The following is a 21594-nucleotide window of genomic DNA, read 5'->3' on the forward strand; positions in this document are numbered from 1 at the left end:
CAGCGTGTCTCGGGCAGTGTATCTCGAGCAGTGTGTCTCGCGCAGCGTGTCTCGGGCAGTGTGTCTCGGGCATTGGGTCTCGGGTAGCGTGTGTCGGGCAGTGTGTCTCGGGTAGTGTGTCTCGGGCAGCGTGTCTCGGGCAGCGTGTCTCGGGCAGTGTGTCTCGGTCATTGTGTCTCGGGCAGCGTGTCTCGGGCAGTGTGTCTCGGGCAGCGTGTATCGGTCATTGTGTCTCGGGCAGCGTGTCTCGGGCAGTGTATCTCGAGCAGTGTGTCTCGCGCAGCGTGTCTCGGGCAGTGTGTCTCGGGCATTGGGTCTCGGGTAGCGTGTGTCGGGCAGTGTGTCTCGGGTAGTGTGTCTCGGGCAGCGTGTCACGGGCAGTGTGTCTCGCGAAGCGTGTCTCGGGCAGTGTGTCTCGAGCAGTGTATCTCGCGCAGCGTGTCTCGGGCAGTGTGTCTCGGGCAGTGTGTCTCGGGTAGCGTTTGTCGGGCAGTGTGTCTCGGGTAGTGTGTCTCGCGAAGCGTGTCTCGGGCAGTGTGTCTCGGGCAGTGTGTATCGGGCAGCGTGTCTCGGGCAGCGTGTCTCGGGCATTGTGTCTCGAGCAGTGTGTCTCGTGCAGTGTGTCTCGGGCAGTGTGTCTCGGGCAATGTGTCTCGGGTAGCGTGTGTCGGGCAGTGTGTCTCGGGTAGTGTGTCTCGGGCAGCGTATCTCGGGCATTGTGTCTCGCGAAGCGTGTATCGGGCAGCGTGTCTCGCGAAGCGTGTCTCGGGCAGTGTGTCTCGAGCAGTGTGTCTCGCGCAGCGTGTCTCGGGCAGTGTGTCTCGGGCAGTGTGTCTCGGGTAGCGTTTGTCGGGGAGTGTGTCTCGGGTAGTGTGTCTCGCGAAGCGTGTCTCGGGCAGCGTGTCTCGGGCAGCGTGTATCGGGCAGCGTGTCTCGGGCAGCGTGTCTCGGGCAGTGTGTCTCGGGCAGCGTGTCTCGGGCAGTGTGTCTCGCGAAGCGTGTCTCGGGCAGCGTGTCTCGGGCAGCGTGTCTCGGGCAGCGTGTCTCGCGAAGCGTGTCTCGGGCAGCGTGTCTCGGGCAGCGTGTCTCGGGCAGCGTGTCTCGCGAAGCGTGTCTCGGGCAGTGTGTCTCGGGCAGTGTGTCTCGGGCAGCGTGTCTCGGGCAGCGTGTCTCGCGAAGCGTGTCTCGGGCAGTGTGTCTCGGGCAGTGTGTCTCGCGAAGCGTGTCTCGGGTAGTGTGTCTCGGGTAGTGTGTCTCGGGCAGCGTGTCTCGGGCAGCGTGTCTCGGGCAGTGTGTCTCTGGCAGCGTGTCTCGGGCAGTGTGTCTCGAGCAGTGTGTCTCGGGCAGCGTGTCTCGGGCCCTCGGGCAGCGTGTCTTGGGCAGTGTGTCTCGGGCAGTGTGTCTCGGGCAGCGTGTCTCGAGCAGCGTGTCTCGGGCAGCGTGTCTCGCGAAGCGTGTCTCGGGCTGTGTGTCTCGGGCAGTGGGTCTCTGGCAGTGTGTCTCGGGCAGTGTGTCTCGGGCAGTGTGTCTCGGGCAGCGTGTCTCAGACAGTGTGTCTCGGGCAATGTGTCTCGGGCACCGTGTCTCGGGCAGTGTGTCTCGCGAAGCGTGTCTCGGGCAATGTGTCTCGGGCACCGTGTCTCGGGCAGTGTGTCTCGCGAAGCGTGTCTCTGGCAGTGTGTCTCGGGCAGTGTGTCTCGGGCAGCGTGTCTCGGGCAGTGTGTCTCGGGCAGCGTGTCTCGGGCAGTGTGTCTCGGGTAGTGTGTCTCGGGCAGCGTGACTCGGGCAGCGTGACTCGGGCAGAGTGTCTCGCGAAGCGTGTCTCGGGCAGAGTGACTCGGGCAGCTTGTCTCGGGCAGCGTGTCTCGCGAAGCGTGTCTCTGGCAGTGTGTCTCTGGCAGTGTGTCTCGGGCAGTGTGTCTCGGGCAGTGTGTCTCGCGAAGCGTGTCTCGGGCAGTGTGTCTCGGGTAGTGTGTCTCGGGCAGTGTGTCTCGCGAAGCGTGTCTCGGGCAGCGTGTCTCGGGCAGTGTGTCTCGGGCAATGTGTCTCGGGCAGTGTGTCTCGAGCAGTGTGTCTCGGGCAGCGTGTCTTGGGCCCTCGGGCAGCGTGTTTCGGGCAGTGTGTCTTGGGCAGTGTGTCTCGGGCAGTGTGTTTCGGGCAGTGTGTTTCGGGCAGTGTGTTTCGGGCAGTGTGTCTTGAGCAGCGTGTCTCGGGCAGTGTGTCTCGGGCAGTGTGTCTCGGGCAGTGTGTCTCGGGCAGTGTGTCTCGGGCAGTGTGTCTTGGGCAGTGTGTTTCGGGTAGCGTGTCTCGGGCCCTCGGGCAGTGTGTCTCGGGCAGTGTGTTTCGGGCAGTGTGTCTCGAGCAGCATGTCTCGGGCAGTGTGTCTCGGGCAGTGTGTCTCCGGCAGTGTGTCTCGGGCAGCGTGTCTCGGGCAGTATTTCTCGGGTAGCGTGTCTCGGGCCCTCGGGCAGTGTGTCTCGGGCAGTGTGTCTCGGGCAGCGTGCCTCGGGCAGTGTGTCTCGGGCAGTGTGTCTCGGGCAGTTTGCCTCGGGCAGCGTGCCTCGGGCAGTGTGTCTCGGGCAGCGTGTCTCGGGCAGTGTGTCTCGGGTAGCATGTCTGAAGCAGCGTGTCTTGGGCGGTGTGACTCGGGCAGCGTATCTCGGGCAGTGTGTCTCGGGCAGTGTATCTTGAGCAGTGTGTCTCGAACAGTGTGTCTCAGGCCCTCGGGCAGCGTGTCTCAGGCAGTGTGCCTCAGGCAGTGTGCCTCGGGCAGTGTGTCTCGAGCAGTGTGTCTCGAGCAGTGTGTCTCGGGCAGTGTGTCTCGGCGGGCAGTGTGTCTCGGGTAGTGTGTCTCGGGCAGTGTGACTCGAGCAGCGTATCTCGGGCAGCGTGTCTCGGGCAGTGTGTCTCGGGCAGTGTATCTTGAGCAGTGTGTCTCGAACAGTGTGTCTCAGTCCCTCGGGCAGCGTGTCTCAGGCAGTGTGCCTCAGGCAGTGTGTCTCGAGCAGTGTGTCTCGAGCAGTGTGTCTCGCGCAGTGTGTCTCGGGCAGTGTGTCTCGGGCAGTGTGTCTCGGGCAGTGTGTCTCGGGCAGTGTGTCTCGGGCAGTGTGACTCGAGCAGCGTATCTCGGGCAGCGTGTCTCGGGCAGCGTGTCTCGGGCAGTGTGTCTCGAGCAGTGTGTCTCGAGCAGTGTGTCTCGGGCCCTTGGGCACCGTGTCTCAGGCAGCGTGTCTCGGGCAGCGTGTCTCGGGCAGCGTGTCTCGGGCAGTGTGTCTCGGGCAGTGTGTCTCGGGCAATGTGTCTCGGGCAGCGTGTCACGGGCAGTGTGTCTCGAGCCTTGCGGCTCGGGCAGTGTGCCTCGGGCAGTGTGCCTCGGGCAGTATGTCTCGGGCAGTGTGTCTCGAGCAGTGTGTCTCGGGCAGCGTTTCTCGCGCAGCGTGTCTCGGGCAGTGTGTCTCGGGCAGTGTGTCTCGGGCTGAGTGTCTCGGGCTGAGTGTCTCGGGCAGTGTGTCTCGGGCAGTGTGTCTCAGGCAGTGTGTCTTGAGCAGTGTGTCTCGGGCAGCGTGTCTCGGGCCCTCGGGCAGCGTGTTTCGGGCAGTGTGTCTTGGGCAGTGTGTTTCGGGCAGTGTGTTTCGGGCAGTGTGTCTCGAGCAGCGTGTCTCGGGCAGTGTGTCTCGCAAATGTGTCTCGGGCAGTGTGTCTTGGGCAGTGTGTCTCGGGCAGTGTGTCTCGGGCAGTGTGTTTCGGGTAGCGTGTCTCGGGCCCTCGGGCAGCGTGTTTCGGGCAGTGTGTCTCGAACAGCGTGTCCCGGACAGTGTGTCTCGGGCAGCGTGTCTCGGGCAGTGTTTCTCGGGTAGAGTGTCTCGGGCCCTCGGGCAGCGTGTCTCGGGCAGCGTGTCTCGGGCAGCGTGTCTCGGGCAGTGTGTCTCGGGTAGCGTGTCTGAAGCAGCGTGTCTCGCGCAGCGTGTCTCGCGCAGCGTGTCTCGCGTAGCGTGTCTCGGGTAGTGTGTCTCGGGCAGCGTGTCTCGCGCAGCGTGTCTCAGGCAGCGTGTCTCGGGCAGCTTGTCTCGGGCAGTGTGTCTCGCGAAGCGTGTCTTGGGCAGTGTGTCTCGGGCAGCGTGTCTCGTGCAGCGTGTCTCGGGCAGTGTGTCTCGCGAAGCGTGTCTCGGGCAGTGTGTCTCAGGTCGTGTGCCTCCAGCAGTGTGTCTCGTGCAGTGTGTTTCGGGCAGTGTGTCTCGGGCAGCGTGTCTCGGGCCCTCGGGCAGTGTGTTTCGGGCAGTGTGTCTTGGGCAGTGTGTTTCGGGCAGTGTGTTTCATGCAGTGTGTCTCGAGCAGCGTTTCTCAGGCAGTGTGTCTCGCAAATGTGTCTCGGGCAGCGTGTCTCGGGCAGCGTGTCTCGGGCAGCGTGTCTCGGGCAGCGTGTCTCGGGCAGCGTGTCTCGGGCAGTGTGTCTCGGGCCCTCGGGCAGCGTGTCTTGGGCAGCGTGTCTCGGGCAGTGTGTCTCGGGCAGCGTGTCTCGGGCCCTCGGGCAGCGTGTTTCGGGCAGTGTGTCTCGGGCAGTGTGTCTCGGGCAGCGTGTCTCGGGCAGCGTGTCTCGGGCAGTGTGTCTCGGGTAGTGTGCCACCGGCAGTGTGTCTCAGGCAGTGTGTTTCGGGCAGTGTGTCTCGGGCAGTGTGTCTCGGGCAGCGTGTCTCGGGCCCTCGGGCAGCATGTCTCGGGCAGTGTGTCTCGGGCAGTGTGTCTCGGGCAGTGTGTCTCGGGCAGCGTGTTTCGGGCAGTGTGTCTCGAGCAGTGTGTCTCGAGCAGTGTGTCTCGGGCAGCGTGTCTCGGGCCCTCGGGCAGTGTGTCTCGGGCAGTGTGTCTCGGGCAGTGTGTCTCGGGTGGTGTGCCTCCGGCAGTGTGTTTCGGGCAGTGTGTCTCGGGAAGCGTGTCTCGGGCTTTCGGGCAGCGTGTTTTGGGCAGTGTGTCTCGGGTAGTGTGTCTCGAGCAGCGTGTCTCGGGCAGTGTGTCTCGCAAATGTGTCTCGGGCAGCGTGTCTCAGGTGGTGTGTCTCGGGCAGTGTGTCTCGGGCAGTGTGTCTCGGGCAGTGTGTCTCGGGCAGTGTGTCTCGGGCAGTTTGTCTCGGGCAGCGTGTTTCGGGCAGTGTGTCTCGAGCAGTGTGTCTCGAGCAGTGTGTCTCGGGCAGCGTGTCTCGGGCCCTCGGGCAGTGTGTCTCGGGCAGTGTGTCTCGGGTGGTGTGCCTCCGGCAGTGTGTCTTGGGCTGTGTGTCTCGGGCAGTGTCTTTCGGGCAGTGTGTCTCGGGCAGCGTGTCTCGGGCCCTCGGGCAGCGTGTTTCGGGCAGTGTGTCTTGTGCAGTGTGTCTCGGGCAGTGTGTTTCGGGCAGTGTGTCTCGGGTAGTGTGTCTCGGGCAGTGTGTCTCGGGCAGTGTGTTTCGGGCAGTGTGTCTCGAGCAGTGTGTCTCGGGCAGCGTGTCTCGGGCCCTCGGGCAGCGTGTCTCGGGCCCTCGGGCAGCATGTTTCGGGCAGTGTGTTTCGGGCAGTGTGTTTCGGGCAGCGTGTCTCGGGCAGCGTGTCTCGCAAATGTGTCCCGGGCAGCGTGTCTCGGGCAGTGTGTCTCGGGCAGCGTGTCTCGGGCAGCGTGTCTCGCGAAGCGTGTCTCGGGCAGTGTCTCGGGCAGAGTGTCTCGGGCAGAGTGTCTCGGGCAGCGTGTCTCGGGCAGCGTGTCTCGGGAAGCGTGTCTCGAGATGTGTGTCTCGGGTATTGTGTCTCGGGTAGTATGTCTCGGGCAGCGTGTCTCGGGCTGTGTGTCTCGGGCAGTGTGTCTCGAGCAGTGTGTCTCGGGTAGCGTGTCTCGGGCCCTCGGGCAGAGAAGTCAAAAAAGAAGTAGAAAGAAATCAAAAGGTGACGTCACAGCCAATGTGGTAAGTGATTGGCTGCTGATTGGTGAGTAGTTTTTCTTTTTCTTTATTAATCAGTAACTTTTAACATTGTTGTCGGCAATTTAAGTGTATCTAAGGGTTAAGTCATGGCAGGACAGCTCGGTCACGTGATATGCTCCTCCTGTACCATGTGGGAACACCGGGACAACACCAGTGTCCCTGACGACTACATGTGCGGGAAGTATGTCCACCTCCGGCTACTGACGGTCCGCGTTGCGGAGTTGGAGCTGAAGGTGGATTCACTCTGGAGCATCCACGATGCTGAGAATGACGTGAGTATCACGTGTAGCGAGTTGGTCTTACCGCAGGAGAAGGTCCACAGCCAGCGAGGGAATGGAAGACCAGCAGGAAGAGTAGTGCAAGGAAGGTAGTGCAGGGTTCCCCTGTGGTCATCCCACTGCAAAACAGATACACTGCTTTGAGTGCTGTTGAGGGGGATGACTCATCAGGAGCGGGCAGCAGCAGCCAAGTTCATGGCACCGTGGCTGGCTCTGTTGCACAGGAGGGCAGGAAAAAGAGTGGGAGCGCGATAGTGATAGGGGATTCAATTGTAAGGGGAATAGATAGGCGTTTCTGCGGCCGCAACCGAGACTCCAGGATGGTATGTTGCCTCCCTGGTGCAAGGATGTCTCGGAGCGGGTGCAGGACATTCTAAAAAGGGAGGGAGAACAGCCAGTTGTCGTAGTGCATGTTGGTACCAATGACATAGGTAAAAAAAAGGGATGAGTTCCTACGAAATGAATTTAAGGAGCTAGGAGCTAAATTAAAAAGTAGGACCTCAAAAGTAGTAATCTCGGGATTGCTACCAGTGCCATGTGCTAGTTAGAGTAGGAATCGCAGGATAGCTCAGATGAATACGTGGCTTGAACAATGGTGCAGCAGGGAGGGATTCAAATTCCTGGGGCATTGGAACCGGTTCTGGGGGAGGTGGGACCAGTACAATCCGGACGGTCTGCACCTGGGCAGAATCGGAACCAATGTCCTCGGGGGAGTGTTTGCTAGTGCTGTTGGGGAGGAGTTAAACTAATATGGCAGGGGGATGGGAACCAATGCAGGGAGATAGAGGGAAACAAAAAGGAGGCAAAAACAAAAGACAGAAAGGAGATGAGGAAAAGTGGAGGGCAGAGAAACCCAAGGCAAAGAACAAAAAGGGCCATTGTACAGCAAAATTCTAAAAGGACAGAGGGTGTTAAAAAAACAAGCCTAAAGGCTTTGTGTCTTAATGCAAGGAGTATCCGCAATAAGGTGGATGAATTAACTGTGCAAATAGATGTTAACAAATATGATGTGATTGGGATTACGGAGACGTGGCTCCAGGATGATCAGGGCTGGGAACTCAACATCCAGGGGTATTCAACATTCAGGAAGGATAGAATAAAAGGAAAAGGAGGTGGGGTAGCATTGCTGGTTAAGGAGGAGATTAAGGCAATAGTTAGGAAGGACATTAGCTTGGATGATGTGGAATCTATATGGGTAGAGCTGCAGAACACCAAAGGGCAAAAAACGTTAGTGGGAGTTGTGTACAGACCTCCAAACAGTAGTAGTGATGTTGGGGAGGGCATCAAACATGAAATTAGGGGTGCGTGCAATAAAGGTGCAGCAGTTATAATGGGTGACTTTAATATGCACATAGATTGGGCTAACCAAACTGGAAGCAATACGGTGGAGGAGGATTTTCTGGAGTGCATAAGGGATGGTTTTTTAGACCAATATGTCGAGGAACCAACTAGGAGGGAGGCCATCTTAGACTGGGTGTTATGTAATGAGAGAGGATTAATTAGCAATCTCGTTGTGCGAGGCCCCTTGGGGAAGAGTGACCATAATATGGTGGAATTCTGCATTGGGATGGAGAATGAAACAGTTAATTCAGAGACCATAGTCCAGAACTTAAAGAAGGCTAACTTTGAAGGTATGAGGCGTGAATTGGCTGGGATGGATTGGCGAATGATACTTAAGGGGTTGACTGTGGATGGGCAATGGCAGACATTTAGAGACCGCATGGATGAACTACAACAATTGTACATTCCCGTCTGGCATAAAAATAAAAAAGGGAAGGTGGCTCAACCGTGGCTATCAAGGGAAATCAGGGATAGTATTAAAGCCAAGGAAGTGGCATACAAATTGGCCAGAAATAGCAGCGAACCTGGGGACTGGGAGAAATTTAGAACTCAGCAGAAGAGGACAAAGGGTTTGATTAGGGCAGGGAAAATGGAGTATGAGAAGAAGCTTGCAGGGAACATTAAGACGGACTGCAAAAGTTTCTATAGATATGTAAAGAGAAAAAGGTTAGTAAAGACAAACGTAGGTCCGCTGCAGTCAGAATCAGGGGAAGTCATAACGGGGAACAAAGAAATGGCGGACCAATTGAACAAGTACTTTGGTTCAGTATTCACTGAGGAGGACACGAACAACCTTCCGGTTATAAAAGGGATCGGGGGGTCTAGTAAGGAGGAGGAACTGAGGGAAATCCTTATTAGCCGGGAAATTGTGTTGGGGAAATTGATGGGATTGAAGGCCGATAAATCCCCAGGGCCTGATGGACTGCATCCCAGAGTACTTAAGGAGGTGGCCTTGGAAATAGTGGATGCGTTGACAGTCATTTTCCAACATTCCATTGACTCTGGATCAGTTCCTATGGAGTGGAGGGTAGCCAATGTAACCCCACTTTTTAAAAAAGGAGGGAGAGAGAAAACAGGGAATTATAGACCGGTCAGCCTGACATCGGTAGTGGGTAAAATGATGGAATCAATTATTAAGGATGTCATAGCAGTGCATTTGGAAAGAGGTGACATGATAGGTCCAAGTCAGCATGGATTTGTGAAAGGGAAATCATGCTTGACAAATCTTCTGGAATTTTTTGAGGATGTTTCCAGTAGAGTGGACAAGGGAGAACCAGTTGATGTGGTATATTTGGACTTTCAGAAGGCGTTCGACAAGGTCCCACACAAGAGATTGATGTGCAAAGTTAGAGCACATGGGATTGGGGGTAGTGTACTGACATGGATTGAGAACTGGTTGTCAGACAGGAAGCAAAGAGTAGGAGTAAATGGGTACTTTTCAGAATGGCAGGCAGTGACTAGTGGGGTACCGCAAGGTTCTGTGCTGGGGCCCCAGCTGTTTACACTGTACATTAATGATTTAGATGAGGGGATTAAATGTAGTATCTCCAAATTTGCGGATGACACTAAGTTGGGTGGCAGTGTGAGCTGCGAGGAGGATGCTGTGAGGCTGCAGAGCGACTTGGATAGGTTAGGTGAGTGGGCAAATGCATGGCAGATGAAGTATAATGTGGATAAATGTGAGGTTATCCACTTTGGTGGTAAAAACAGAGAGACAGACTATTATCTGAATGGTGACAGATTAGGAAAAGGGGAGGTGCAAAGAGACCTGGGTGTCATGGTACATCAGTCATTGAAGGTTGGCATGCAGGTGCAGCAGGCGGTTAAGAAAGCAAATGGCATGTTGGCCTTCATAGCAAGGGGATTTGAGTACAGGGGCAGGGAGGTGTTGCTACAGTTGTACAGGGCATTGGTGAGGCCACACCTGGAGTATTGTGTACAGTTTTGGTCTCCTAACCTGAGGAAGGACATTCTTGCTATTGAGGGAGTGCAGCGAAGGTTCACCAGACTGATTCCCGGGATGGCGGGACTGACCTATCAAGAAAGACTGGATCAACTGGGCTTGTATTCACTGGAGTTCAGAAGAATGAGAGGGGACCTCATAGAAACATTTAAAATTCTGACGGGGTTAGACAGGTTAGATGCAGGAAGAATGTTCCCAATGTTGGGGAAGTCCAGAACCAGAGGTCACAGTCTAAGGATAAGGGGTAAGCCATTTAGGACCGAGATGCGGAGGAACTTCTTCACCCAGAGAGTGGTGAACCTGTGGAATTCTCTACCACAGAAAGTTGTTGAGGCCAATTCACTAAATATATTCAAAAAGGAGTTAGATGAGGTCCTTACTACTAGGGGGATCAAGGGGTATGGCGAGAAAGCAGGAATGGGGTACTGAAGTTGAATGTTCAGCCATGAACTCATTGAATGGCGGTGCAGGCTAGAAGGGCCGAATGGCCTACTCCTGCACCTATTTTCTATGTTTCTATGTTTCTATGTCTCGAGCAGCGTGTCTCGGACAGTGTGTCTCGCAAATGTGTCCCGGACAGTGTGTCTCGGGTAGCGTGTCTCGGGCAGTGTGTCTCGGGCAGCGTGTCTCGCGAAGCGTGTCTCGGGCAGTGTGTCTCGCGAAGCGTGTCTCGCGAAGCGTGTCTCTGGCAGCGTGTCTCGGGCATCGTGTCTCGGGCAGTGTGTCTCGGGCAGTGTGTCTCGGGCAGTGTGTCTCGGGCAGTGTGATTCGGGCAGCGTGACTCGGGCAGTGTGTCTCGCGAAGCGTGTCTCGGGCAGCGTGTCTCGGACAGTGTGTCTCGGGCAGCGTGTCTCGCGAAGCGTGTCTCGCGAAGCGTGTCTCAGGCAGTGTGTCTCGGGTAGTGTGTCTCGGGTAGTGTGTCTCGCAAAGCGTGTCTCGGGCAGTGTGTCTCGCAAAGCGTGTCTCGGGCAGTGTGCCTCGGGCAGTGTGCCTCGGGCAGTGTGTCTCGGGCAGTGTGTCTCGGGCAGTGTGCCTCGGGCAGTGTGTCTCGGGCAGTGTGTCTCGGGCAGTGTGTCTCGAGCAGTGTGTCTCGGGCAGCGTGTCTCGGGCGCTCGGGCAGCGTGTCTTGGGCAGCGTGTCTTGGGCAGTGTGTCTCGGGCAGTGTGTCTCGGGCAGTGTGTTTCGGGCAGTGTGTTTCGGGCAGTGTGTCTCGAGCAGCGTGTCTCGGGCAGTGTGTCTCGCAAATGTGTCTCGGGCAGTGTGTCTCGGGTAGTGTGTCTCGCAAATGTGTCTCGGGCAGTGTGTTTCGGGTAGCGTGTTTCGGGCCCTCGAGCAGCGTGTTTCGGGCAGTGTGTCTTGGGCAGTGTGTCTCAGGCAGTGTGTTTCGGGCAGTGTGTCTCGAGCAGCGTGTCTCGGACAGTGTGTCTCGCAAATGTGTCCCGGACAGTGTGTCTCGGGCAGCGTGTCTCGGGCAGTGTTTCTCGGGTAGCGTGTCTCGGGCCCTCGGGCAGTGTGTCTCGGGCAATGTGTCTCGGGTAGCGTGTGTCGGGCAGTGTGTCTCGGGTAGTGTGTCTCGGGCAGCGTATCTCGGGCATTGTGTCTCGCGAAGCGTGTCTCGGGCAGCGTGTCTTGGGCAGCGTGTCTCGGGCAGTGTGTCTTGGGCAGTGTGTCTCGGGCAGTGTGTCTCGGGCAGCGTGTCTCGGGCAGCGTGTCTCGGGCAGTGTGTCTCGCAAATGTGTCTCGGGCAGCGTGTCTCGGGCAGCGTGTATCGGGCAGCATGTCACGGGCAGTGTGTCGCGGGCAGTGTGTCTCGGGCAGCGTGTCTCGGGCAGCGTGTCTCGGGCAGTGTGTCTCGGGCAGCGTGTATCGGTCATTGTGTCTCGGGCAGCGTGTCTCGGGCAGTGTATCTCGAGCAGTGTGTCTCGCGCAGCGTGTCTCGGGCAGTGTGTCTCGGGCATTGTGTCTCGGGTAGCGTGTGTCGGGCAGTGTGTCTCGGGTAGTGTGTCTCGGGCAGCGTGTCACGGGCAGTGTGTCTCGCGAAGCGTGTCTCGGGCAGTGTGTCTCGAGCAGTGTATCTCGCGCAGCGTGTCTCGGGCAGTGTGTCTCGGGCAGTGTGTCTCGGGTAGCGTTTGTCGGGCAGTGTGTCTCGGGTAGTGTGTCTCGCGAAGCGTGTCTCGGGCAGTGTGTCTCGGGCAGCGTGTATCGGGCAGCGTGTCTCGGGCAGCGTGTCTCGGGCAGTGTGTCTCGGGCAGCGTGTCTCGGGCATTGTGTCTCGAGCAGTGTGTCTCGTGCAGTGTGTCTCAGGCAGTGTGTCTCGGGCAATGTGTCTCGGGTAGCGTGTGTCGGGCAGTGTGTCTCGGGTAGTGTGTCTCGGGCAGCGTATCTCGGGCATTGTGTCTCGCGAAGCGTGTATCGGGCAGCGTGTCTCGCGAAGCGTGTCTCGGGCAGTGTGTCTCGAGCAGTGTGTCTCGCGCAGCGTGTCTCGGGCAGTGTGTCTCGGGCAGTGTGTCTCGGGTAGCGTTTGTCGGGGAGTGTGTCTCGGGTAGTGTGTCTCGCGAAGCGTGTCTCGGGCAGCGTGTCTCGGGCAGCGTGTATCGGGCAGCGTGTCTCGGGCAGCGTGTCTCGGGCAGTGTGTCTCGGGCAGCGTGTCTCGGGCAGTGTGTCTCGCGAAGCGTGTCTCGGGCAGTGTGTCTCGCGAAGCGTGTCTCGCGAAGCGTGTCTCTGGCAATGTGTCTCGGGCAGCGTGTCTCGGGCAGCGTGTCTCGCGAAGCGTGTCTCGGGCAGTGTGTCTCGGGCAGTGTGTCTCGGGCAGCGTGTCTCGGGCAGCGTGTCTCGCGAAGCGTGTCTCAGGCAGTGTGTCTCGGGCAGTGTGTCTCGCGAAGCGTGTCTCGCGAAGCGTGTCTCTGGCAGTGTGTCTCGGGCAGCGTGTCTCGGGCAGCGTGTCTCGGGCAGTGTGTCTCGGGCAGTGTGTCTCGGGCAGCGTGTCTCGCGAAGCGTGTCTCGGGTAGCGTGTCTCGGGCAGCGTGTCTCGGGCAGTGTTTCTCGAGCAGTGTGTCTCGGGCAGCGTGTCTCGGGCCCTCGGGCAGCGTGTCTTGGGCAGCGTGTCTTGGGCAGTGTGTCTCGGGCAGTGTGTCTCGGGCAGCGTGTCTCGGGCAGCGTGTCTCGGGCAGCGTGTCTCGGGTAGTGTGTCTCGGGCAGCGTGTCTCGGGCAGCGTGTCTCGGGCAGTGGGTCTCGGGCAGTGGGTCTCGGGCAGTGTGTCTCGGGTAGTGTGTCTCGGGCAGCATGTCTCGGGCAGCGTGTCTCGCGAAGCGTGTCTCGGGCAGTGTGTCTCGGGCAGTGGGTCTCGGGCAGTGTGTCTCGGGTAGTGTGTCTCGGGCAGCGTGTCTCGGGCAGTGTGTCTCGCGAAGCGTGTTTCGGGCAGTGTGTCTGGGCAGTGTGTCTCGGGCAGTGTGTTTCGGGCAGTGTGTCTCGAGCAGCGTGTCTCGGGCAGTGTGTCTCGCAAATGTGTCCCGGACAGTGTGTCTCGGGTAGCGTGTCTCGGTCCCTCGGGCAGCGTATCTCGGGCAGCATGTCTCGGGTAGTGTGTCTCGGGTAGTGTGTCTCGGGCAGCGTGTCTCGCGCAGTGTGTCACGGGCAGCGTGTCTCGGGCAACGTGTCTCGGGCAGTGTGTCTCGGGCAGTATGCCTCGAGCAGTGTGTCTCGGGCAGCGTGTCTCGGGCAGCGTGTCTCGGGTAGCGTGTCTCGGGTAGTGTGTCTCGGGCAGCGTGTCTCGCGCAGTGTGTCACGGGCAGCGTGTCTCGGGCAGCGTGTCTCGCGCAGCGTGTCTCGGGCAGTGTGTCTCGGGCAGTATGCCTCGAGCAGTGAGTCTCGGGCAGCGTGTCTCGGGCAGCGTGTCTCGGGCAGCGTGTCTCGGGCAGTGTGTCTCGGGCAGCGTGTCTCGGGCATTGTGTCTCGAGCAGTGTGTCTCGTGCAGCGTGTCTCGGGCAGTGTGTCTCGGGCAATGTGTCTCGGGTAGCGTGTGTCGGGCAGTGTGTCTCAGGTAGTGTGTCTCGGGCAGCGTATCTCGGGCATTGTGTCTCGCGAAGCGTGTCTCGGGCAGCGTGTCTCGGGCAGTGTGTCTCGGGCAGTGTGTCTTGGGCAGTTTGTCTTGGGCAGTGTGTCTCGGGCAGTGTGTCTCGGGCAGTGTGTCTCGGACAGCGTGTCTCGGGCAGCGTGTCTCGGGCAGTGTGTCTCGCGCAGCGTGTCTCGGGCAGCGTGTATCGGGCAGCATGTCTCGGGCAGTGTGTCTCGGGCAGCGTGTATCGGTCAGAGTGTCTCGGGCAGCGTGTCTCGGGCAGTGTATCTCGAGCAGTGTGTCTCGCGCAGCATGTCTCGGGCAGTGTGTCTCGGGCAGTGTGTCTCGGGTAGTGTGTCTCGGGCAGCGTGTCACGGGCAGTGTGTCTCGTGAAGCGTGTCTCGGGCAGTGTGTCTCGAGCAGTGTGTCTCGCGCAGAGTGTCTCGGGCAGTGTGTCTCGGGCAGTGTGTCTCGGGTAGCGTTTGTCGGGCAGTGTGTCCCGGGTAGTGTGTCTCGCGAAGCGTGTCTCGGGCAGTGTGTCTCGGGCAGCGTGTATCGGGCAGCGTGTCTCGGGCAGCGTGTCTCGGGCAGTGTGTCTCGGGCAGCGTGTCTCGGGCATTGTGTCTCGAGCAGTGTGTCTCGTGCAGCGTGTCTCGGGCAGTGTGTCTCGGGCAATGTGTCTCGGGTAGCGTGTGTCGGGCAGTGTGTCTCGGGTAGTGTGTCTCGGGCAGCGTATCTCGGGCATTGTGTCTCGCGAAGCGTGTATCGGGCAGCGTGTCTCGGGCAGCGTGTCTCGGGCAGTGTGTCTTGGGCAGTTTGTCTCGGGCAGCGTGTCTCGGGCAGCGTGTCTCGGGCAGCGTGTCTCGGGCAGTGTGTCTCGCAAATGTGTCTCGGGCAGCGTGTCTCGGGCAGCGTGTCTCGGGCAGCGTGTATCGGGCAGCGTGTCTCGGGCAGTGTGTCTCGGGCAGCGTGTCTCGGGCAGCGTGTCTCGGGCAGCGTGTATCGGTCAGTGTGTCTCGGGCAGTGTATCTCGAGCAGTGTGTCTCGCGCAGCGTGTCTCGCGCAGCGTGTCTCGGGCAGTGGGTCTCGGGCAGTGTGTCTCGGGTAGTGTGTCTCGGGCAGCGTGTCACGGGCAGTGTGTCTCGCGAAGCGTGTCTCGGGCAGTGTGTCTCGAGCAGTGTGTCTCGCGCAGCGTGTCTCGGGCAGTGTGTCTCGGGCAGTGTGTCTCGGGTAGCGTTTGTCGGGCAGTGTGTCTCGGGTAGTGTGTCTCGCGAAGCGTGTCTCGGGCAGTGTGTCTCGGGCAGCGTGTATCGGGCAGCGTGTCTCGGGCAGTGTGTCTCGGGCAGAGTGTCTCGGGCAGCGTGTCTCGGGCAGCGTGTCTCGGGCAGCGTGTCTCGGGCATTGTGTCTCGGGCAGCGTGTCTCGGGCAGTGTGTCTCGGGCAGTGTGTCTCGGGCAGCCTGTATCGGGCAGCGTGTATCGGGCAGCGTGTCACGGGCAGTGTGTCTCGCGAAGCGTGTCTCGGGCAGCGTGTCTCGGGCAGCGTGTCTCGGGCAGCGTGTCTCGGGCAGTGTGTCTCGGGCAGTGTGTCTCGGGCAGTGTGTCTCGAGCAGTGTGTCTCGCGCAGTGTGTCTCGAGCAGAGTGTCTTGGGCAGTGTATCTCGAGCAGTGTGTCTCAGGGTAGTTTGTCTCGGGCAGCGTGTCTCGGGCAGTGTGTCTCGGGCAGTGTGTCTCGTGAAGCGTGTCTCAGGCAGTGTGTCTCGAGCAGTGTGTCTCGCACAGCGTGTCTCGGGCAGTGTGTCTCAGGTAGCGTGTGTCGGGCAGTGTGTCTCGGGTAGTGTGTCTCGCGAAGCGTGTCTCGGGCAGTGTGTCTCGGGCAGCGTGTCTCAGGCAGCGTGTGTCGGGCACTGTGTCTCGAGCAGTGTGTCTCGGGCAGCGTGTCTCGGGAAGCGTGTTTCGGCAGTGTGTCTGGGCAGTGTGTCTCGGGCAGTGTGTTTCGGGCAGTGTGTCTCGAGCAGCGTGTCTCGGGCAGCATGTCTCCGGCGGCGTGTCTCCGGGTAGCGTGTCTCGGGCAGTGTGTCTCGGGCAGCGTGTCTCGGGATGTGTGTCTCGCGAAGCATGTCTCGGGCAGCGTGTCTCGGGCAGCGTGTCTCGGGTAGTGTGTCTCGGGTAGTGTGTCTCGGGCAGCGTGTCTCGCGCAGTGTGTCACGGGCAGCGTGTCTCGGGCAGCGTGTCTCGCGAAGCGTGTCTCGGGCAGTGTGTCTCGGGCAGCGTGTCTCGGGCAGTGTTTCTCGAGCAGTGTGTCTCGGGCAGCGTGTCTCGGGCCCTCGGGCAGCGTGTCTTGGGCAGCGTGTCTTGGGCAGTGTGTCTCGGGCAGTGTGTCTCGGGCAGCGTGTCTCGGGCAGCGTGTCTCGGGCAGCGTGTCTCGGGTAGTGTGTCTCGGGCAGCGTGTCTCGGGCAGCGTGTCTCGGGCAGTGGGTCTCGGGCAGTGGGTCTCGGGCAGTGTGTCTCGGGTAGTGTGTCTCGGGCAGCATGTCTCGGGCAGCGTGTCTCGCGAAGCGTGTCTCGGGCAGTGTGTCTCGGGCAGTGGGTCTCGGGCAGTGTGTCTCGGGTAGTGTGTCTCGGGCAGCGTGTCTCGGGCAGTGTGTCTCGCGAAGCGTGTTTCGGGCAGTGTGTCTGGGCAGTGTGTCTCGGGCAGTGTGTTTCGGGCAGTGTGTCTCGAGCAGCGTGTCTCGGGCAGTGTGTCTCGCAAATGTGTCCCGGACAGTGTGTCTCGGGTAGCGTGTCTCGGTCCCTCGGGCAGCGTGTCTCGGGCAGCATGTCTCGGGTAGTGTGTCTCGGGTAGTGTGTCTCGGGCAGCGTGTCTCGCGCAGTGTGTCACGGGCAGCGTGTCTCGGGCAACGTGTCTCGGGCAGTGTGTCTCGGGCAGTATGCCTCGAGCAGTGTGTCTCGGGCAGCGTGTCTCGGGCAGCGTGTCTCGGGTAGCGTGTCTCGGGTAGTGTGTCTCGGGCAGCGTGTCTCGCGCAGTGTGTCACGGGCAGCGTGTCTCGGGCAGCGTGTCTCGCGCAGCGTGTCTCGGGCAGTGTGTCTCGGGCAGTATGCCTCGAGCAGTGAGTCTCGGGCAGCGTGTCTCGGGCAGCGTGTCTCGGGCAGCGTGTCTCGGGCAGTGTGTCTCGGGCAGCGTGTCTCGGGCATTGTGTCTCGAGCAGTGTGTCTCGTGCAGCGTGTCTCGGGCAGTGTGTCTCGGGCAATGTGTCTCGGGTAGCGTGTGTCGGGCAGTGTGTCTCAGGTAGTGTGTCTCGGGCAGCGTATCTCGGGCATTGTGTCTCGCGAAGCGTGTCTCGGGCAGCGTGTCTCGGGCAGTGTGTCTCGGGCAGTGTGTCTTGGGCAGTTTGTCTTGGGCAGTGTGTCTCGGGCAGTGTGTCTCGGGCAGTGTGTCTCGGACAGCGTGTCTCGGGCAGCGTGTCTCGGGCAGTGTGTCTCGCGCAGCGTGTCTCGGGCAGCGTGTATCGGGCAGCATGTCTCGGGCAGTGTGTCTCGGGCAGCGTGTATCGGTCAGAGTGTCTCGGGCAGCGTGTCTCGGGCAGTGTATCTCGAGCAGTGTGTCTCGCGCAGCATGTCTCGGGCAGTGTGTCTCGGGCAGTGTGTCTCGGGTAGTGTGTCTCGGGCAGCGTGTCACGGGCAGTGTGTCTCGTGAAGCGTGTCTCGGGCAGTGTGTCTCGAGCAGTGTGTCTCGCGCAGAGTGTCTCGGGCAGTGTGTCTCGGGCAGTGTGTCTCGGGTAGCGTTTGTCGGGCAGTGTGTCCCGGGTAGTGTGTCTCGCGAAGCGTGTCTCGGGCAGTGTGTCTCGGGCAGCGTGTATCGGGCAGCGTGTCTCGGGCAGCGTGTCTCGGGCAGTGTGTCTCGGGCAGCGTGTCTCGGGCATTGTGTCTCGAGCAGTGTGTCTCGTGCAGCGTGTCTCGGGCAGTGTGTCTCGGGCAATGTGTCTCGGGTAGCGTGTGTCGGGCAGTGTGTCTCGGGTAGTGTGTCTCGGGCAGCGTATCTCGGGCATTGTGTCTCGCGAAGCGTGTATCGGGCAGCGTGTCTCGGGCAGCGTGTCTCGGGCAGTGTGTCTTGGGCAGTTTGTCTCGGGCAGCGTGTCTCGGGCAGCGTGTCTCGGGCAGCGTGTCTCGGGCAGTGTGTCTCGCAAATGTGTCTCGGGCAGCGTGTCTCGGGCAGCGTGTATCGGGCAGCATGTCTCGGGCAGTGTGTCTCGGGCAGCGTGTCTCGGGCAGCGTGTCTCGGGCAGCGTGTATCGGTCAGTGTGTCTCGGGCAGCGTGTCTCGGGCAGTGTATCTCGAGCAGTGTGTCTCGCGCAGCGTGTCTCGCGCAGCGTGTCTCGGGCAGTGTGTCTCGGGCAGTGTGTCTCGGGTAGTGTGTCTCGGGCAGCGTGTCACGGGCAGTGTGTCTCGCGAAGCGTGTCTCGGGCAGTGTGTCTCGAGCAGTGTGTCTCGCGCAGCGTGTCTCGGGCAGTGTGTCTCGGGCAGTGTGTCTCGGGTAGCGTTTGTCGGGCAGTGTGTCTCGGGTAGTGTGTCTCGCGAAGCGTGTCTCGGGCAGTGTGTCTCGGGCAGCGTGTATCGGGCAGCGTGTCTCGGGCAGTGTGTCTCGGGCAGAGTGTCTCGGGCAGCGTGTCTCGGGCAGCGTGTCTCGGGCAGCGTGTCTCGGGCATTGTGTCTCGGGCAGCGTGTCTCGGGCAGTGTGTCTCGGGCAGTGTGTCTCGGGCAGCCTGTATCGGGCAGCGTGTATCGGGCAGCGTGTCACGGGCAGTGTGTCTCGCGAAGCGTGTCTCGGGCAGCGTGTCTCGGGCAGCGTGTCTCGGGCAGCGTGTCTCGGGCAGTGTGTCTCGGGCAGTGTGTCTCGGGCAGTGTGTCTCGAGCAGTGTGTCTCGCGCAGTGTGTCTCGAGCAGAGTGTCTTGGGCAGTGTATCTCGAGCAGTGTGTCTCAGGGTAGTTTGTCTCGGGCAGCGTGTCTCGGGCAGTGTGTCTCGGGCAGTGTGTCTCGTGAAGCGTGTCTCAGGCAGTGTGTCTCGAGCAGTGTGTCTCGCACAGCGTGTCTCGGGCAGTGTGTCTCAGGTAGCGTGTGTCGGGCAGTGTGTCTCGGGTAGTGTGTCTCGCGAAGCGTGTCTCGGGCAGTGTGTCTCGGGCAGCGTGTCTCAGGCAGCGTGTGTCGGGCACTGTGTCTCGAGCAGTGTGTCTCGGGCAGCGTGTCTCGGGAAGCGTGTTTCGGCAGTGTGTCTGGGCAGTGTGTCTCGGGCAGTGTGTTTCGGGCAGTGTGTCTCGAGCAGCGTGTCTCGGGCAGCATGTCTCCGGCGGCGTGTCTCCGGGTAGCGTGTCTCGGGCAGTGTGTCTCGGGCAGCGTGTCTCGGGATGTGTGTCTCGCGAAGCATGTCTCGGGCAGCGTGTCTCGGGCAGCGTGTCTCGGGTAGTGTGTCTCGGGTAGTGTGTCTCGGGCAGCGTGTCTCGCGCAGTGTGTCACGGGCAGCGTGTCTCGGGCAGCGTGTCTCGCGCAGCGTGTCTCGGGCAGTGTGTCTCGGGCAGTATGCCTCGAGCAGCGTGTCTCGGGCAGCGTGTCTCGGGCAGCGTGTCTCGGGCAGTGTGTCTCGGGCAGCGTGTCTCGGGCATTGTGTCTCGAGCAGTGTGTCTCGTGCAGCGTGTCTCGGGCAGTGTGTCTCGGGCAATGTGTCTCGGGTAGCGTGTGTCGGGCAGCGTGTATCGGGCAGCGTGTCTCGGGCAGCGTGTCTCGGGCAGTGTGTCTCGGGCAGCGTGTCTCGGGCATTGTGTCTCGAGCAGTGTGTCTCGTGCAGCGTGTCTCGTGCAGCGTGTCTCGGGCAGTGTGTCTCGGGCAATGTGTCTCGGGTAGCGTGTGTCGGGCAGTGTGTCTCGGGTAGTGTGTCTCGGGCAGCGTATCTCGGGCATTGTGTCTCGCGAAACGTGTATCGGGCATCGTGTCTCGGGCAGCGTGTCTCAGGCAGCGTGTCTTGGGCAGTTTGTCTTGGGCAGTGTGTCTCGGGCAGTGTGCCTCGGGCAGCGTGTCTCGGGCAGCGTGTCTCGGGCAGTGTGTCTCGCAAATGTGTCTCGGGCAGCGTGTCTCGGGCAGCGTGCATCGGGCAGTGTGTCGCGGGCAGCGTGTCTCGGGCAGCGTATCTCGGGCAGCGTGTCTCGGGCAGCGTGTATCGGTCAGTGTGTCTCGGGCAGCGTGTCTCGGGCAGTGTATCTCGAGCAGTGTGTCTCGCGCAGCGTGTCTCGGGCAGTGTGTCTCGGGCATTGTGTCTCGGGTAGCGTGTGTCGGGCAGTGTGTCTCGGGTAGTGTGTCTCGGGCAGCGTGTCACGGGCAGTGTGTCTCGCGAAGCGTGTCTCGGGCAGTGTGTCTCGAGCAGTGTGTCTCGCGCAGCGTGTCTCGGGCAGTGTGTCTCACGCAGTGTGTCTCGGGTAGCGTTTGTCGGGCAGTGTGTCTCGGGTAGTGTGTCTCGCGAAGCGTGTCTCGGGCAGTGTGTCTCAGGCAGCGTGTATCGGGCAGCGTGTCTCAGGCAGTGTGTCTCGGGCAGCGTGTCTCGGGCAGCGTGTCTCGGGCAGCGTGTCTCGGGCAGCGTGTCTCGGGCATTGTGTCTCGAGCAGTGTGTCTCGTGCAGCGTGTCTCGGGCAGTGTGTCTCGGGCAATGTGTCTCGGGTAGCGTGTGTCAGGCAGTGTGTCTCGGGTAGCGTGTCTCGGGCAGCGTGTCTCGGGTATTGTGTCTCACGAAGCGTGTATCGGGCAGCGTGTATCGGGCAGCGTGTCTCGGGCAGCGTGTCTCGGGTAGTGTGTCTTGGGCAGTGTGTCTCGGGCAGTGTGTCTCAGGCAGTGTGTATCGGGCAGCGTGTCTCGGGCAGCGTGTCTCGGGCAGTGTGTCTCGCAAATGTGTCTCGGGCAGTGTGTCTCGGGCAGCGTGTCTCGGGCAGCGTGTCTCGGGCAGTGTGTCTCGCGAAGCGTGTCTCGAGCAGTGTGTCTCGGGCAGTGTGTCTCGGGCAGTGTGTTTCGGGCAGTGTGTCTCGAGCAGCGTGTCTCGGGCAGTGTGTCTCGCAAATGTGTCCCGGACAGTGTGTCTCGGGTAGCGTGTCTCGGTTCCCTCGGGCAGCGTGTCTCGGGCAGCATGTCTCCGGCTGCGTGTCTCCGGGTAGCGTGTCTCGGGCAGTGTGTCTCGGGTAGTGTGTCTCGGGCAGCGTGTCTCGGGCAGTGTGTCTCGCAAATGTGTCTCGGGCCGTGTGTCTCGGGTAGTGTGTCTCGCAAATGTGTCTCGGGCAGTGTGTTTCGGGTAGCGTGTTTCGGGCCCTCGAGCAGCGTGTTTCGGGCAGTGTGTCTTGGGCAGTGTGTCTCAGGCAGTGTGTTTCGGGCAGTGTGTCTCGAGCAGCGTGTCTCAGACAGTGTGTCTCGCAAATGTGTCCCGGACAGTGTGTCTCGGGCAGCGTGTCTCGGGCAGTGTTTCTCGGGTAGCGTGTCTCGGGCCCTCGGGCAGTGTGTCTCGGGCAATGTGTCTCGGGTAGCGTGTGTCGGGCAGTGTGTCTCGGGTAGTGTGTCTCGGGCAGCGTATCTCGGGCATTGTGTCTCGCGAAGCGTGTATCGGGCAGCGTGTCTCGGGCAGCGTGTCTCGGGCAGTGTGTCTTGGGCAGTTTGTCTTGGGCACTGTGTCTCGGGCAGTGTGTCTCGGGCAGCGTGTCTCGGGCAGCGTGTCTCGGGCAGCGTGTCTCGCAAATGTGTCTCGGGCAGCGTGTCTCGGGCAGCGTGTATCGGGCAGCATGTCTCGGGCAGCGTGTCGCGGGAAGTGTGTCTCGGGCAGCGTGTCTCGGGCAGCGTGTCTCGGGCAGTGTGTCTCGGTCATTGTGTCTCGGGCAGCGTGTCTCGGGCAGTGTGTCTCGGTCATTGTGTCTCGGGCAGCGTGTCTCGGGCAGTGTGTCTCGGGCAGCGTGTATCGGTCATTGTGTCTCGGGCAGCGTGTCTCGGGCAGTGTAT

This window comes from Pristiophorus japonicus, chromosome 12, assembly GCF_044704955.1.
Source record: "Pristiophorus japonicus isolate sPriJap1 chromosome 12, sPriJap1.hap1, whole genome shotgun sequence".
In the NCBI taxonomy this organism is placed as follows: Eukaryota; Metazoa; Chordata; class Chondrichthyes; family Pristiophoridae; genus Pristiophorus; species Pristiophorus japonicus.